The 17,643-nt window shown below is 41.6% G+C and overlaps 1 long non-coding RNA gene and 1 pseudogene across 1 annotated transcript in view; one reads left to right on the top strand and one right to left on the bottom strand.

The window, feature by feature from the left end:
* Positions 1 to 17,643, top strand: part of LOC138128732 (uncharacterized) — a 76,316-nt gene that overhangs the window by 15,683 nt on the left and 42,990 nt on the right. The window lies entirely within an intron of this gene.
* Positions 3,146 to 4,114, bottom strand: LOC138128728 (putative nuclease HARBI1; annotated as a pseudogene).

Below are 17,643 nucleotides of genomic sequence, written 5' to 3'. Positions count from 1 at the left end.
CGTCAATATCATCACCCTCAATGGTGAATACAACATAATCTCAATCACAGTTAAATCACCGGTAAAGGTAATTTTAACAAATCATCACCGACAACGGTGATCTCACTACATAATTAACATGATACCAAAACAGCTGTGATCTCTACATATCAACATGATATAAAAACAACGGTGATCAAGCAAATAACGGTGTTCATATAAAATCATTCAAAGACCACCATACCAACGACCACTAACAGAAACATGATGCTCAGTGATATACAGGGTCATTATAAAGGATTGTCCCATCGCAGTAGGCGTTGGTGACGTAGTTGAATGTACCGCAAGCCTCATAACATGAGTGAGACTAGTATCGCCGATAGGTGGCGCTACTGGCGGTAGTGGAAATCTGTCTACTAGTTTGTCTAACGTTGCGAGGCTGGCAGCACATCCAAAATTTGTGTGAGTTTTCACCGCCAACTGCGATGGGACAATCATTTATAATGACCCTGTATTCACCTTGTGTAAATAGAATGCCCTTTTGCACTAATTCTTATTGGAACTAACTTTATTAAACTTATTGTTCTTCACTGTATCACACTGTCACAGAGTGTTCGCGTTCGACTGATTTTGTTCACCCTTAAAATATTGAAAGTGAAAGTATCCAGTCTCTCCGAAGGCACAGAAGTTCCAACTACTGACAAGAACTGAAATTTCCGTAATTTTGGGGGCCAAATCCTTGTATTTCTCCCAAAATTCAAATGGATAGGCCTGGACAGGTTGACTTAAATAATATTTTAAATTCATTTCTAATGCGGAAATGGATTGTTGGCACTGAATATTAGTTTTCGGCACTAATTTTTGGTGGTAACTCCAGATTCCTACTTCAGCAGGTCCACTTTCATTAATTTGGTTTTCTAACTCATTTTTTCTCCTTGATTGCACTTCTCAAGTGGCTCAAGGATGAGTAACATGTCTGTAATTATTTCAATTTCCCTTGCTGACAACATTCTTGGCGCTTTTGGATGTCGAACTAAAACTGATGCAACATGTTCTAATAATTGCTTAAACCGTTCAAGCATAATGACAATTACTATTGTAATGACTAATGACATTTGAGATAAATGTTTACGTGTTGCCAACGGAAGCATATTATTCACGGCCTTCTCGATTTTTTTTATTTTCGATCCCACGGTACTTTGACAACATTTACTTTGTGTTGAGCCTTACACTGGAAATTACTTTCAACATCAGATAGAAAATCACGCATGTGGAGCAGAAAATAGAATATAAATAAAATATTTATTTTAAATAAGTTTCAATTTTTTTCTTACATTTGGTGTTTTGTTCAATTAAGAAAGCAGCGTTTTTATTTTTTACATAATTGTTTAAAAGAATGTTGTTAAGTATCGAATACAACGGCATTACCACCGGTCCCACTGACGAATTGATGTGTAGTTGTTGCAACTCAAAGTCCACGTTGGCGCCCCTTTCGTGCAACCAATCTGCTCCTAGTATGACTGGTTTGATTAGGTTACGTACAATTAGCGCTACCACTTCAAACTTGTGTCCCGATATTTGCAAGTCTAACAAACACTGAACCCGAACTCGACGGCTTCGTTGACCGACCGCCCCCAGAAGCTGGATTGATGTAGGGGCAGAGTCGGTGGTCTCAGCCCCACTGCCAATATCCTGGTCCACGTTTCCTCCGACACACAACTGAGCTCACTTCCGGAATCGATTAGTGCTGTCACCTCCAGCGTCTCCAAATGAACTGTGATTTCCGTTAAGATTTTACGCGTCTTCGTTGGTTTGGTCTCTTCATTGTACAGTAAGCCAGCCAAATGAGCCAAATATGTTTTGTCCGGTTGTCCGTAAGGGTGCCTGCAACTAATTATACATTTTACGGATCCTGTACCGAGACATCACCAGAACCGCTTCGACCATCAGATGCCTGCGTAGAGGCTAGGCTCCAGGTAAAACAGTTGTGTGAGGGGTAACTGTCGAGTTTATGATTCATACAATGAGAAAGTAATTTTTAAAATTTACACTGAAATTTGACGACGAACTTCTGTTACTCTAGTGTTATATTATTTTCTTTCTGATGTTACGAAACATAAAGTATTTCGCTTTTCATACGAATGCTGCGTAAAAATCGCACAAAAGGAATGGTTGAATTTACAATTAGACGAAAGATAATTTAATGTAGGTAGTTTCATCAAAATCAAATACTCTTCAATGTTAATAATTAAAAGAATTTTATTGAGAAACAAAATGTAATTATTATCACTACCCAATTATTACAACCTAAATAAATACAATGTAGTTACATAATAAGAAAATTTGCATTTTGACAGGATATTCAATATTTCGTCCACCAACCATCATTATCAATTACTTCTCTTAGTCGTTTGGGCATTGAATTGATTAGATTCTGACATGTGTTTCTTCCTCGTTGTCTTTCCCAGATATTTCTTAAATGTCGATCTAAACCTGCTCGAGTCCGTATATTTATCCCTTCTTCAATATCTTCCCATTCTCTTGTAGATATTCCCCACATATTCTCGATGGGATTCAAATCTGGTGATTTTGATGGCCATGGAATTAACTTGTAGGTGGGATTTTCCTCGAACCATTCCATGACAAGTCTACTGGTATGGACCGAACTATTATCTTGGACCATCCAAATCTCGTCAGGGAAATCTTCACCATACGTCATTTGCAAACAAGTGTGAGGTGATCCAACACTTGAACATATTCCACGGCATTCATTCGCGGACTCACTTCCCCCAGTTCGCCTGGTCCTGCAGCTGCAATATATCCCCAATATCCGCACGTTATCCTTCCACTTCGAGTCTGGTGCAGAACTTTATTGGGGTCGTATCTTGTTCTGCACAGTTTGAAAGATAAAGCGAATGATAAAATCAGAGTCAGCGTCGAAGGTTTTATCAGTTGTGTTTATCAGTTTATTTAGAACAAAGAAAAGATCTATTGACGGTAGAGATACAGAATGATACGTGTTACCACTTTTATGGTTGAAACGGCAGGGGTCCGAAACAGTCTTATCTTAGAAAAAAGGAAAGCAACGCTTTCCACTTATGCGCACTAATGGCCCAATTTCAAGTTAGCGATGCAAAACATTAGGGTTTTTTTTTGTACAACAGCTTTTACTTTATGCAAATGAATATGTATCTGAAAAAAAAAAAATTGAAAAGATACAACACATCAAGAAACCTAAATTATCGAGTGAAATGTCTTGCAATGAGATCTCTACGAATGTCCATATAATTCCCCGGGCTGGCCCCGTGGCAAGGTTGTAAGTCGTCAGGGAGAGGATGATCTTCGAACTCTTTCACATCTAAATTGTACTGAATGCAAATATTATGCAGCTCACAACAAGCAGTAATTATTTGACAGACCTTACGGGGTTCATAAGCAAGTGGACGGTCTAGAACACGCCAACGACTCTTTAAAACACCATTTGTTCTTTCAATTGGGTTTCTGGTCGAAATATGAACAGAATTGTACAAATGTTCAGCCGGTGATGTTACATTTGCCACTGGTGTCATAATCCACGGTTACTGGGGGTACCCGGAGTCCGCAACTAACCAACCTTCAGGAAAAGTACCACCCTCTTCAAATGCATTCCGTACAGCTGAATTTCGCCAGATGTATGAATGATGATTTGAGCCTGGGAACTCGACAAAAGCATTGTAAATTTTCAAATCTGGTCCCGCAATTAATTGAACATTGATGGAATAGTAGAGATGCCTGTTAAGATATTGTTCCGGGGCATTAATGGGTGCTTGCACTCGACAATGTGTACAATCAATTACTCCCAGTACATTTGGAAATCCAACTCCATGCTGGGTCAACCCTAGTTGTTAAAATGCCTGTTTGACTTCGGTGAATTCTCTGGCATTTGGGAAACGAATAAACTGCTGCGAAACGGCTACTGGAGCGCTAATCACTTTACTGATCGCGTTTGAAACAGCTGATCGTGAAATTCTTGAACTGCCTTCAACTAACCACTGAAATCCACCCGAAGCATAAAACTGCATAAAACTGCAACATACCGGGTGTAGAATTGGTTTACGAGACATAGGATTTTACATGCAAAAATAAAGAGTTTCAATTATTGGCTCCCTTAACAATTTTATGGCAAAATAGTTAAAATGAAAGTTAGAGAGAATTAAAATTACTGTCTAATTTCAGTCTTAGTTTTATTCTAACATCTTGTGGTATTGAAAGAAAGGCAAGAAAAGAGTTGACTAAAAAGTACTTCTAGGCATGAATTTCTAATACTTTCTTTAAATGGTATTATGGAGGATCTTCTTTAAGAAATTTCCAAGCAACATTTGCTTCAGGTTTCCCAGACCGACCAATTTCAGCCATAGAAACAATTCGAAGAATTGGAACATTTAATGGAAGATACCTTTTCATTCGTCCTGTAGTCCTGTACGAGTTCATTTGAAGGGCAGATCAAAAGAAAATTACATAATAGTAAAACCACCCGACAAATAATTTTAGAAGTAAAATTTCATTGCTAGTACTGCTTTTTAGTATTTTTGTCTTAACTCCTTTCTTGCTTTTCTTTCAGTACCACAAGATGTTAGAAAAAAATAAAGAGTGAAATTAGACAGTACTTTTAATTCTCTCTAACTTTCATTTTAACCATTTTGCCATAAAATTATTAGGGGAGCCAATAATTGGATCTCCTTATTTTTACATGTAAAATCCTATGTCTCGTAAACCAATTCTACACCCGGTATAATTTATGCATTGGTGTGAGATGCTCGTAACGTCTTCACCTTGTATTTCTTTCCAAACTTGGTGTTATAACTTCCAGCACATAATTGAAAACACGACGGCGTGTTTTCTGGAATAGATTTCTCTCCGACATTTCCTGAATAGTAAATGGTATTTTTGCTAACCTTTGTTCTTCTTCGTCACTGTCGCTATCACCATTATTAAATTTTTCAAAACAATTTTACCGGAAAATGCCTAATGATACCTTTTTTGGTAGTTTACCGCATCCGCATCTAGTGGATATAATCCGCAACATCTAAAGTCATTCCTGATTATATATTCATTCATTGCTTGATCGAAAGTTTTTTGGAATAGAGGAGCAAAAGTAGCTTTTGTTATGTATTTGTTGGTTGTTTGTTTATGACTTTGAACCACCTGCTTCCAGGCAGTTTTAAGAGGTTTGAAGATGGAGGCGTCACACGGTTGGACTATATGCATACCGCATTGGGCGGTAAACAGTAAAGAAGTATTGATGAAATACTATTTTTTCCTCTTATTGACATTCTCACGAAACTAATACATATTTTGATCAGAAAGGTCAACTCCACCCTTACTTGCATTATACATTTTTATGATTTTAGATTGACCATGATCAATGTAGGCTTTGTTTTCTCTTTTCGTGAATACCTGTAACTCTCCGGCACAAAAAATTCGAAACTTTTTACACGTGCTGGACGAAGATATAAAATATTTTGAATCAAGAAAGTAAGTATTTTATTAAAAAAAGAACATTATATTTAACTATGAAATAGTATACTGGGATATAATGTTAGTAAGTATAGCACAATCGCTTATACGAAAAGAATTGGCTTTGAAGTAATTTTTTTGACAGGAATATTTTGAAGACTTTAATGTCATTAATGTCGTTTAATGACTTACCTCCGTAGGTATCGGTGCCGTTATTTACTTACAGCCTTAGGACTGTAAGTTCAACTTTCAGAGTGTGTCAACAACAATGGTAACTAGCTATAACAACACGATTGTACGAAAAAGTCATCTTCTGAAAGCTCAGGACCTCCTTGGTTGGTACATGCTTTGTACCATTATGACTGCAAGACAACAATTAACTTCACTTTGAACCTAAATTAAATTTGAATATTTTACCTTAGAATGAAAGTCTCGGAAACAAGATTTAGATTTTGTTAAACAGAGAGGTACATTGCAAACAAAACACATCAATTCTGTTCGAATTTGCTGCTTTTGTACTACATTTTGCACATCTTATGGATGTGTTGATGACTCGAACTTTGCAAACTGCAAGTTTCTTTTTATGCTTCTAAATTTATTGCGACTCATGCAATCACGAACTATGTCCAGACTTCACATTTTCCTTAGCATTTGATCCATTTTTCGCCAGCCCTATTTTCAAAAATTGCGCTTACCCAAACCAGACAGAAATACTCTCTTTCATCCGATGACGGTGGTGTGATGTCTTCCTTTTCTTTGCTTTGTTTTTCCTTTTCCTTTGTTTTTTTCTTTTGGTTCAGTAAAATTTTTCTTCACCCACTGAGCCTTCAACCGGTTTTCTTTTTCTTCATTTTCTTGCCTGATTGCCTCTTTTTCAGGCGTGTCGATATAAATGGTCGACTTTTTGGTTCTGGAACATCTTGTTTTTCTTTGGGGAGCCTTCGGAAAAGGCCGAAGAATTTAAGACGAAAAAACAAGTGGCGTGGCTGAGGATTATGCAGTTGGCTGAACATTGCTGGGATTTGGAATTGAAGATTCGCCCAATAAGGAAGCTGAAAGTGGCGGTATTTCATCGTTAGGTCCAGGATTGTTCTCTCTAGCGTCAGGGTGTGGTCCGTCTTGTGATAGAAGCGGCAGTATTTCATTGTTAGCTGCAGGATTGTTTTCTCCAGTGTCTGAGTTTGGTCTGTTCATTACAAAAGATGGTGCTGCAGGATTAGTCTCTCCAGCGTCAGGGTTTGGTCTGTCCATTACAAAAGTTTGTTGACATGTTGTCGTTCACATCTTTCTTACTGAACAATGTTGATATATCCATGTCTCATCTAAGTAAATGAATTTTATTTATGTTTGGGTCCTTTTCTTTATGATGTTGATTTAAAAGTTTAATTCTTTGTGCAGTGATAAATGACCTCTATTAAAATTTTACGGTGATTTCTAATTTATACTTGAAACCCATTGATTTTTTAATTTTAATAATGTGCTTCTAGAACCGTTAGACTCGAGTTCTTCTTTCGGAAATTGTAAAGGATGGTTCAGATTAAAGTAAGTTTCAGTTTTTTTGAACCTAAAGGTTTTACGACAAAGTTCTTCTCTAAAGAAACGGTTTTCGAAGGCTGCCAATTTTTTTCTTCCGCCCTTGCTTTTATACAAAATTCAAGTACTTCACCGCGATAATTAACATTTAATATTTTTTAAAGTGTAGAACGAGAGACCTGATTTGCAAAAACGAATAAATTTTAAATAGATAAGTAGTTTCTTAAAAAATAGAGATCACCCAAGTTTAAAAGTTTAAAATTTAGTAAAATTTTTTTATTCCAAACCTATATTAACAGGTTGTGGTTCTTTGGTATAAGAAAAACAGATAATAATATTTTCATTGATCGACTTAAGCCCGGTTGTATAAAGCGATGCCATGCATCATTGTTTCACAAAATTCGATTCTGCGGTCAAAATCGTCTTCGCTCAGTTTTGATAAGTAACAGTGCACCGAATTTCAGCTAGTTCCGCCACTCTGTATGTCAGAATTTCGAAAATTTCTTGTCACTCATAGAACCGGTTAGGCACAAAATGCATCTATCAGTTTTACAGAGGGCTCCGCAATATCCTTTCGGGTAACATACACATGATGATTCTCTTCTAGTTCCTTAATTGATTCATGTGTTACATCCACTGTACCAACTACCCTGTCAATACCCCCAATAGCTTGAAATGTGTGCGTTATTCAAGCAACATTTTCCTGTGATGGTCCCTTTATTACTATCGCAGCCAAGTCTGTCAATATCCTTATAATTAGAATGAAACCATCACTTATAGATGATTTAGCGATGTTAAGTTTTTCCCAATAGATTTGTTAATACTCTCATAAATATAATTCATTGGTTTTATACAAACCTGTATGGATTCTGTGTGGCCAACAACCAGACAGCTGCCAACAGCTTTTTTTCCGGATTTGCAAATGGTCGGCTTTCATTTGGAACTTGTTTTAATTTTAGGATAAACAAACCTGCACAAAGCATTGAATGCTTCAAGACTCATTTGAAAATGACTCTGAAATTCCGATGGTAAGTAGCGGGGAACTGTTCCTTCAAAAGAATTCCCGCACCGCGGAATTTTCTTTTCTCTGATACTAGTATTGAATGAGCTTACAGTTAATACAGTAATTTGAGGCGTATTTCAGCCTTATTCTGGGCAGTTGCAAGTGCCTTCAATTCATTTGTTTGAATCATTCTGAAGAGTAGTAGTGCAAATGTTGAACCCGACGGTTTTAAATTTTCCAAAAGTGGATAAACTCGTATTTAGAATTTACTCTAGATCAGTGACCTCATTACTTTGACCTACAGCAATGAAATAAACAATCTTTTTAATAATTATTATAATAGATTTGTTCCCACTAAAGGGTACACCATCGTAGCGTGAGGATCTGTCTCCCGCATTTGCGCTCGTGGCCTAAATTGTTTTTCTCGCGAATAAACAATGGTTTAAGTCACTTGGTGTATAAATATCTATTATATTTAGTTGTACTCCATTCGCAGTAAGTCTTGTATTGCCTAGTTTCTGTCTTAACCTCACATGAGGACGGTGTAATAATAATAGCACCGCTCAAAGAAACGGACAAATTATTGCTAAACATGCAGTTCCTTCCAACTGAGTTGTGACCAAAAGTTGGCCAGTGACAGCTCCGGGCTCCCAGGGGGTTTTTCGGGGCAGAGGGCGTGGGTTCGGATTTTTAAAAAATGGGCGCCAGGCAGCTATTGTCTTGAGCTGGTTGTTGCTTGTCCAGCTGCCGGGACAAGTGCTCAGATCTTACTCGTCGAAGGTAAGTAAAAGCAGACGCTTTCTGATCGTTAAACAAATTTTGGTTTATTCGGTTACTGCAAAATTATCCACAGAACAGTATTTGGTGGTTCGGTACTGGTTCACACGAATGCGATAATGGTTCGCTTGTAACTACTAGATGAAAATTGAAAGATGCGGAACCAGTACTTTTTGGTGGCCTTAATATCTACTTTGGTCGTAACCAGAAAAGCTTTTCTTTCACATGTGACCGAATCTTAAACTAAACATGATATTCTTCGACGAAATAAAAGATGTTTTGATTCCTGATGAGGAACCTCCCGAACTTAGACTTCCTTCTGATCGAGCTAATTATTAAATGTAAACTTAATGAAACCCAAGGTCAAGATTGGGGTGTCACCTTGACAAAAAGTTAAAATTGATCCTGATAGGAAAGTTTAAATCGGTGAAGTTCCGAAACGTTAAATTTGACTGAAATTTCTTTAAGTTGACACTGGAGATTGAATGAAAAGGTTCTTACAAAAAAATTCTAAACATTTGCAAAGTTTCAAAAAAATTTAGTGAACATACAAAAATTATGAAAGCGAGAAGCGAGAAATTCGAGGCGTTCCTAAATTTTGCAATGCCGCGGTAAAAAAATTATGGCGACTTAGCTTTATGACGGGTCTGTTGTCTCCTCGAATAGCGTCCTTTTGACTTGCGGTGTGACCTTGGCGATACGGTGCTCAAAATAAACGATCGCCTCTGCGAACGATGTTCTCCAAAATGGTCGCCTCTGCGAACGATCTGGCTACGAATCGCCCTGCGAACGATCTGGCTACGAATCGCCCTGCGAACGATCCCTAACGAATTGTCGTTAGTGTTGTGAAAATCGGAAGATTCGGTAATTACCTTTCAGCGAAAAAGGGGGTTCTTGGCGCTAAATCGAAGTCCTTCCGGCACTCCTTTACTCAAAAATTTTCGGTACTCTAAAGTTGCGATACGGTACTGGATCAATTCATCCAAACGGGATTGACTCTAAACTGGATCGAACCACCCCTAATACATGGTCTTAGTGAAATGAATTCAAAATTGAACGATAATTACCTCTATAGTGCGAGGGGTCACTCGACCACGAACTCTAAAAGGCGCTTCGCTGGCGTCGCTTCGACGGCTCTCGACGAAGTGTCCGACTTCCGCATTTTTAATCTCGGTACCGCAGTCCCATAAATCGCGAAAATCGTCACGCGCGCGATTCTCGACCTTATTCAGTTGTGCTATAAGGCGGGCTACGCTTGCGTGGTACTGCGCAATCAAAAATGTGCATTTCCGGTGGTACTACACGTGCGCGTGTCATGACAGGTGGACCGTCATGGCGTCGGTTTGTTTACCTCGAAATTATACCGAGCGGGAGAATTCAGATTTTGGACGGTATTGTGTCGGTAAGTCGTGCACGTCTATCCTGATGTTAATTGCCGTAACTCGCAGGTCAAAAAAAGGACAGGAAGAAAGATGGGGTTGAAAAGAAGGAGATGACTTTCCGGCAAGTTACTAAAGAGGAAAAGGGACCCAACATTGCCGTACGGTCACCTATCGCTGAGAAGAGAAGAAGAGAAAGTGAAGAGAAAGAGAAAGTGAAAGTGGGGTTCTGAAAGATAGGTTGCAGCTCGCCAACCTAGAGGCGTGAGGCCACCTCAGCCTGACATTTGCGGGGGTAACATGTGTTCTTCCAGCCCCCCCGTGGTGGCTGGCACAAATGACTCTAAATTGAAACTTTCCGCTTCCGGAATGAGCGACGTAAAAAAACTTGAAGGCAGGGTGGGCGCGTCGCGCTGCCAAATGCCGTGCGTTAACTGCTAGTTCCGGGTCTTCGAACTGCGATCTATTAGCCCCGCGAGCATAAGTAGGACCTCGTGGCCTCCTACTCCGGCCAATCGCCATTGTGGCGTTTCGTAACGCTACACTACCCCCCTCCTCAAAAAGAAAAAGGAAAAGGTAACTCAGTTGCCTTTTACTTTTTACAAAAAAACGAAGATGAAGTCTTCACAAAAAAAAACGTCAAAATTTGATCACTGGAAAAGTTTTGGTTTCGCCACGAAAATGGCTTGTCGATATCTGCGCGTATCAAACGATTGAAAACTGAATCTCAATGTCAATTAGTACTTGAGTACTGCGGTATGATGTAAGTCAAGTCCGGTTAAATGTCATAATTTGGGGTTCTTAAATAAACTTTTCCTGAACAAACTCCACGGTAAAATTTTACTGTCGTCAACATTCCAAAGGAGGACAAAAGAATTAATCGAAAAATTGAACGGTACGAAAAAGTGAAATGCAAAGCTCGCTACGGTTCTTCGGCTTCTGCCAGAGATCCTCTGAATTCTTTCAAATCTTTCATGTGCCAAACACCTAGATCTGCGCGGTTCTCATCTTCGAGAGCGTACGCGAGTTTCGATAGTTTTCTCGTTATCGTGCACAGCACGTAGCGTGGCGCTAATTTTTGCGCAAAGTCTTTCGCAGCGCTGGAAAGTACTTTGTTGCGTTTCCAAACTTTGTCGCCTACAAAAAATTCAGCGTCGCGCTTCCGAAGATTGTACGAGCGTTCGTTGCGTTCGTGCGCTTTGTGAAGGTGCTGGGTTACATCCTGCAAGATGGTCTTGAGGTGTTCTAAATTTTTCGCGTGATCTTCGCGATCAGCTGTCGTCAAGGTTTCCGGATTTTCCGCTACTTTGCCGTAAAATTCACCGGTACAGGGTACTACCCTACCAAAATTGAGAAATGCTGGACTGAATCCGGTTACTTCGTTGACCGCTGTGCGAATCGCGTACCCGATCTTTGCCACCTCGGCATCCCACTTTTTGTGAGCGCCTTTGACGTAACTTCGTATGGCAGTGCCAACTGTGCGGTTGTATCGCTCCACAGGGTTGCTCTGAGGGTGATACTTGGCTGTGAACCAGATCTTTTGAACTTTGTAGTTCTCGCAAGTCTTTACAAATTCGTTTCCGACAAACTGCTTGCCGTTGTCGACCAAAATGAATTGCGGTACACCATACACAAGAAAAATTCCGTTCTCGATACATTCTGTAACTTTTGAGCTCGTAGCTTTTCGTAACGGAAATAGTACAACGTACTTCGTGAACCAATCTACGATCACTAAGAGATACGAATATCCTTTCGTGGACGTCGGTAATGGACCAATCAAATCAACGGAAATCATTTGCCACGGAAACTGAACCTTTTTTTCTTTTCCCATAAGCCCTGCGCGAGCGGTGTTCGGTGCTTTTTGCTCATTGCAAACCTTGCAGTTTCGAACGTAACGAATGACGGAACGACGCATTTTCGGCCAAAAGTGATTGATGGATAACCTTGAAAGTGTCTTGTAGTACCCGAAATGAGCTGATGTCGGTGCATCATGACATGATTCTAAAATTTTTGTTCTTTGATTTCGCGGTACTAAAAGCTTCCACTCCGGGACGTTGCCGGGTAGTACAATTTTGTTCGGTACGAATCGATACACGAGACCGTTCTCGACTTTCCATGATGGATTTCTTTGAGGATTGGCGATTATGTTGTCGCGAAGTCGCGTGTACGACTCGTCCAAATCATTCAAGTTCACGCCGAGAAAGCTGTCAATGTCTACCGCAGCAATTTCTGCAGGTAGTCTCGATAGTGCGTCCGGTACTACATTGAGCTTGCCCTTACGATGGACCAAATCGAATGAAAATTGATTGAGCTTGACACTCCATCGCGCTAACTTGCCTGCTGGGTCCTTCATTCGGTTTAACCAGAGCAATGAATAATGGTCCGTCACGATCGTGAAATGGGTGCCCTCAACGTAAGGTCTGAACTTTTCCAACGCGAACAAAACGGCTAAACATTCTCGTTCCGTAACGCTATAATTTCGCTCGGCTTTTGTTAGCGAACGGCTGGCGTACGCGATCACTCTCTCATCTCCGTCTAAATCTTGCGTTAAAACTGCTCCTAGACCGGTGTTTGAAGCGTCAGTTTGGATCACGAAAGGTTTCGAGAAATCAGGACTTGACAATACGGGTGCTGAAACAAGTGCATCCTTGATTTTCTGAAAAGCTTCCTGAGCTTCAGGAGTCCACTCCGTTTTCTGTCGCTTTCGCTTTCCGGTAAGTAACGCGTTTATCGGGGACATGAGGGTCGAAAAATGAGGGATGAAACGCCTATACCAAGAACACATGCCTACGAAACGTTTGATTTCGGTACTAGTCTTCGGGACTGGATAGCTCACCATGGCCGCTACTTTGTCTGGATCGGTACCTAGACCATGTTCATCGACAGTGAAACCCAAATATTTCAAACTTGAGCGGAAAAGTTGACACTTTTTCGCATTCACGGTGAGTTTCGCGTCTCGAAGACGTCGTATCACCTCCCTCAAAACTTGTACGTGTTTCTCGAATGTCGGGGCGATAATGATTAGATCGTCCAGGTAAACAAAGACGTGAGGTTCTAGTTCAGGTCCGAAAATTCTGTCCATGAGACACTGCTGCCTCTGGGCTGCGTTTGTCAGTCCGAACGGTAATACGTTAAAATGAAAAAGACCTCTGCCGGGAATCGCAAAAGCTGTCTTCGGTCTAGACTCTGAATCTAACGGGATTTGCCAAAAAGCGTTCTTGAGATCGATCGAACTGATGTACTTTGCTCCTCGCAACATACTGAGAATCCTGTCGACACGCGGTAATGGGTAACTGTCACGTTTTGTCACGGCATTGAGCCTGCGACCGTCAAAGCAAAGTCGGTATTCACCGGAAGATTTCTTTACTAACAAAATTGGAGAAGACCACGGACTGTCAGAAGGCGATATGACATTGTTCTCGAGCATGCGGTCAATTTCTTTGTTGACTTCCGCAAGCATGTACGGAGACCACCAATACGGACGTTGTTTGATCGGCAATGCTTCTCCCGTGTCGATTGTGACTGTCATTTTGTGTGTCCTCCCTAACTTTCCGTCGTTGCTCAACAAATCTAAATTTTTCCGGATGATCTCGGTGATCTCATGCCGATCCGCGCCACACTCCGTCACCGCGTCACATTCTGGTACTCTTACGATATCCGACGCTACTTCAATTTTGTGACCCGCGAAATCTATCTTGAGTCCGAATAATCTACAAAAGTCGCACCCTAATATGACGCTATGCTGAAGATCTGGCACGTAGTAGACACGAATTCGCCGTCTCGACGAGTCTAACACTGCTTCTAGTTCGATAGCTTTGGTTACCGGATGTTGTTTTCCGTCGGCAGTTCTGATGGTTTTTAGCCGAGATGGGAAAGTTTTTCCACCTGCGCGAAAATGAATTAAATCGGCTCCTTTTCCACCAACTATAGTGCAATTCGAACCGGAATCCACGAGTCCTTCAGTTTCCTTATTGTTTAGACGCAGTCTGATAAATGGCCTATTGTCATTGGTTTTGCTGACGAAAATGGAAGCGGAATTTGCCCGAGAAGGCTTGCAAAACTCTTTGACTTCGTCTAACCAAGCGTTCCACTGGGTGTCCGTACGTTTCGCGATGATCGATGCGTTTACATCGGCCTTGGGATGTTTTAGGAACGTAGCACGGCCGCAAGTCTGCCGCGTCCCTACTGCGCGTTTCCCGACGGATTACACTTTTTGCAGGTCGCCAAGGTGACGTCTGGCTCCCCACAACGGTAGCAAAACTGCTTTCTTTTCAGTCGACAGTTCATGAACGAATGATTCGGCTGTTGACAATTCCAGCACTTGAACGACCTGGAGGACGAACTCGCGGGTTCACTCCGTCTGGCTGAATTGCCTGAGGGTTCCTTCACGACGATGGCGCGTGGACTCGCTTTCGCGGGTTCGCTCGCCCGAACATATGCCAACTCTGGCTCCAACACGCAAGATGACTTGGGTGCAGCGCGATGTTTCTGCCGCAAAGCCGATAACTCCTCCACTTTTTTGCACAACTTAATCAACTCCGGTACGGTGACAACTTCGGTGATGCTAAGCTGGTTAAGGTAACATGGAAGCAAATTCCTCCGAATCGTCTTTACCTTGGTTATCTCCGCCGGTGGTCGACTAAGTCTAGCAAAAAGCGTCTCCATAACCGCAACGTAAATGGTTATCGACTCGCTTTTGCCCTGAAGCCTGCCCTTGATTTCGTCCCACAACAATTCATCGAAATCCGGTGGAAGAAATTCCTGTTTCAACAACTGAACCACTTCGTCCCAATCGCTCAATCTGCTCCGAACAGAACGATACCAAATCAGCGCTTTGCCGCTAAAGAGATCAATGGCCGCGTTAAAAAGGTCCCTGTTGGTTGCGTTTCGCGCTACCGACAGTTCCTCTACCCGTTCCAAGAACTGGTTCACCGTCATTCCATTTTCCTCCCCGTTGAAAGATACGCCCCAGGTGTGAATTGGCACTAGTTTCGGTTCCGGAGATCTCGCGTGAGGGTGCACGTAAATGGGAGTAGTCGCGACGACTGGTGGCGCTTCCACCGTAACCGGGCTCGCTTCTGCTGCCTTGTCGTGAAGATCAGCTTCGAGCAACAAACATGTCGCGTACGCCTCATTTCTATACTCCGCATCTCGCTCGCGTCTCATTCGCCGAATGCGAAATGAAAGGTGCGTTAGACGGGTCTTCAACCGTTTGAAGATCATGTCTTCCGCCGTTCCTTCAAATTCTGTCAAAATCGTGCGTATGCTCTCAAGGGTGTCCTCAATGGCCTGGACCTCGGTGTCGTGATCATACTCTGCGTCATGAAGTGACAGAAAGTATTCGTCCGGTCGACCTAGTTCTTTGGACAGAGCTCTCGCTAACAGTTTCCTCTTATCGTCCTGGTTTCGGCTAGTCGTGATGCCGCGTATACGCAATTCATACGTCAGCTCGTCAGCTAGTAAATGCTTGACCTTGAATTGTTCGTCCATTTTGACGAAGACTCACCGCGATTCCACGGGTCGGTAACGCAATAAAAACGCCGGTCAAAACACTACCAAAAAACAGCGCGCAACACGATAGTCGATTCCGAGAAAAGGTTTTTGTCGTCGAGGGTACAAGATAAGACCGCTACTCAAACAATGAATTCGCCGCTAAATTTCCGCTTCTCATTAACACACAACCAAAAAATTCAACTTTCAATAAACCTTTACCAACTCCCTTTGCTCCGATTGAAAAAAGTGACTGAGCCTCAATGAAGATGAACGATAAACAAAAATTTGTGGTTGCTCCAAAAAATCGAGCCCCACGTTCTGGGCGTCAAAATTTGTGTGACCAAAAGTTGGCCAGTGACAGCTCCGGGCTCCCAGGGGGTTTTTCGGGGCAGAGGGCGTGGGTTCGGATTTTTAAAAAATGGGCGCCAGGCAGCTATTGTCTTGAGCTGGTTGTTGCTTGTCCAGCTGCCGGGACAAGTGCTCAGATCTTACTCGTCGAAGGTAAGTAAAAGCAGACGCTTTCTGATCGTTAAACAAATTTTGGTTTATTCGGTTACTGCAAAATTATCCACAGAACAGTATTTGGTGGTTCGGTACTGGTTCACACGAATGCGATAATGGTTCGCTTGTAACTACTAGATGAAAATTGAAAGATGCGGAACCAGTACTTTTTGGTGGCCTTAATATCTACTTTGGTCGTAACCAGAAAAGCTTTTCTTTCACATGTGACCGAATCTTAAACTAAACATGATATTCTTCGACGAAATAAAAGATGTTTTGATTCCTGATGAGGAACCTCCCGAACTTAGACTTCCTTCTGATCGAGCTAATTATTAAATGTAAACTTAATGAAACCCAAGGTCAAGATTGGGGTGTCACCTTGACAAAAAGTTAAAATTGATCCTGATAGGAAAGTTTAAATCGGTGAAGTTCCGAAACGTTAAATTTGACTGAAATTTCTTTAAGTTGACACTGGAGATTGAATGAAAAGGTTCTTACAAAAAAATTCTAAACATTTGCAAAGTTTCAAAAAAATTTAGTGAACATACAAAAATTATGAAAGCGAGAAGCGAGAAATTCGAGGCGTTCCTAAATTTTGCAATGCCGCGGTAAAAAAATTATGGCGACTTAGCTTTATGACGGGTCTGTTGTCTCCTCGAATAGCGTCCTTTTGACTTGCGGTGTGACCTTGGCGATACGGTGCTCAAAATAAACGATCGCCTCTGCGAACGATGTTCTCCAAAATGGTCGCCTCTGCGAACGATCTGGCTACGAATCGCCCTGCGAACGATCTGGCTACGAATCGCCCTGCGAACGATCCCTAACGAATTGTCGTTAGTGTTGTGAAAATCGGAAGATTCGGTAATTACCTTTCAGCGAAAAAGGGGGTTCTTGGCGCTAAATCGAAGTCCTTCCGGCACTCCTTTACTCAAAAATTTTCGGTACTCTAAAGTTGCGATACGGTACTGGATCAATTCATCCAAACGGGATTGACTCTAAACTGGATCGAACCACCCCTAATACATGGTCTTAGTGAAATGAATTCAAAATTGAACGATAATTACCTCTATAGTGCGAGGGGTCACTCGACCACGAACTCTAAAAGGCGCTTCGCTGGCGTCGCTTCGACGGCTCTCGACGAAGTGTCCGACTTCCGCATTTTTAATCTCGGTACCGCAGTCCCATAAATCGCGAAAATCGTCACGCGCGCGATTCTCGACCTTATTCAGTTGTGCTATAAGGCGGGCTACGCTTGCGTGGTACTGCGCAATCAAAAATGTGCATTTCCGGTGGTACTACACGTGCGCGTGTCATGACAGGTGGACCGTCATGGCGTCGGTTTGTTTACCTCGAAATTATACCGAGCGGGAGAATTCAGATTTTGGACGGTATTGTGTCGGTAAGTCGTGCACGTCTATCCTGATGTTAATTGCCGTAACTCGCAGGTCAAAAAAAGGACAGGAAGAAAGATGGGGTTGAAAA

The sequence above is a fragment of the Tenebrio molitor genome, chromosome 4 (genome assembly GCF_963966145.1).
Source record: "Tenebrio molitor chromosome 4, icTenMoli1.1, whole genome shotgun sequence".
NCBI lineage: Eukaryota > Metazoa > Arthropoda > Insecta > Coleoptera > Tenebrionidae > Tenebrio > Tenebrio molitor.
The sequence above is the reverse complement of the archived record's forward strand: the minus strand, read 5'-3'. Positions and strand labels throughout refer to the sequence as shown.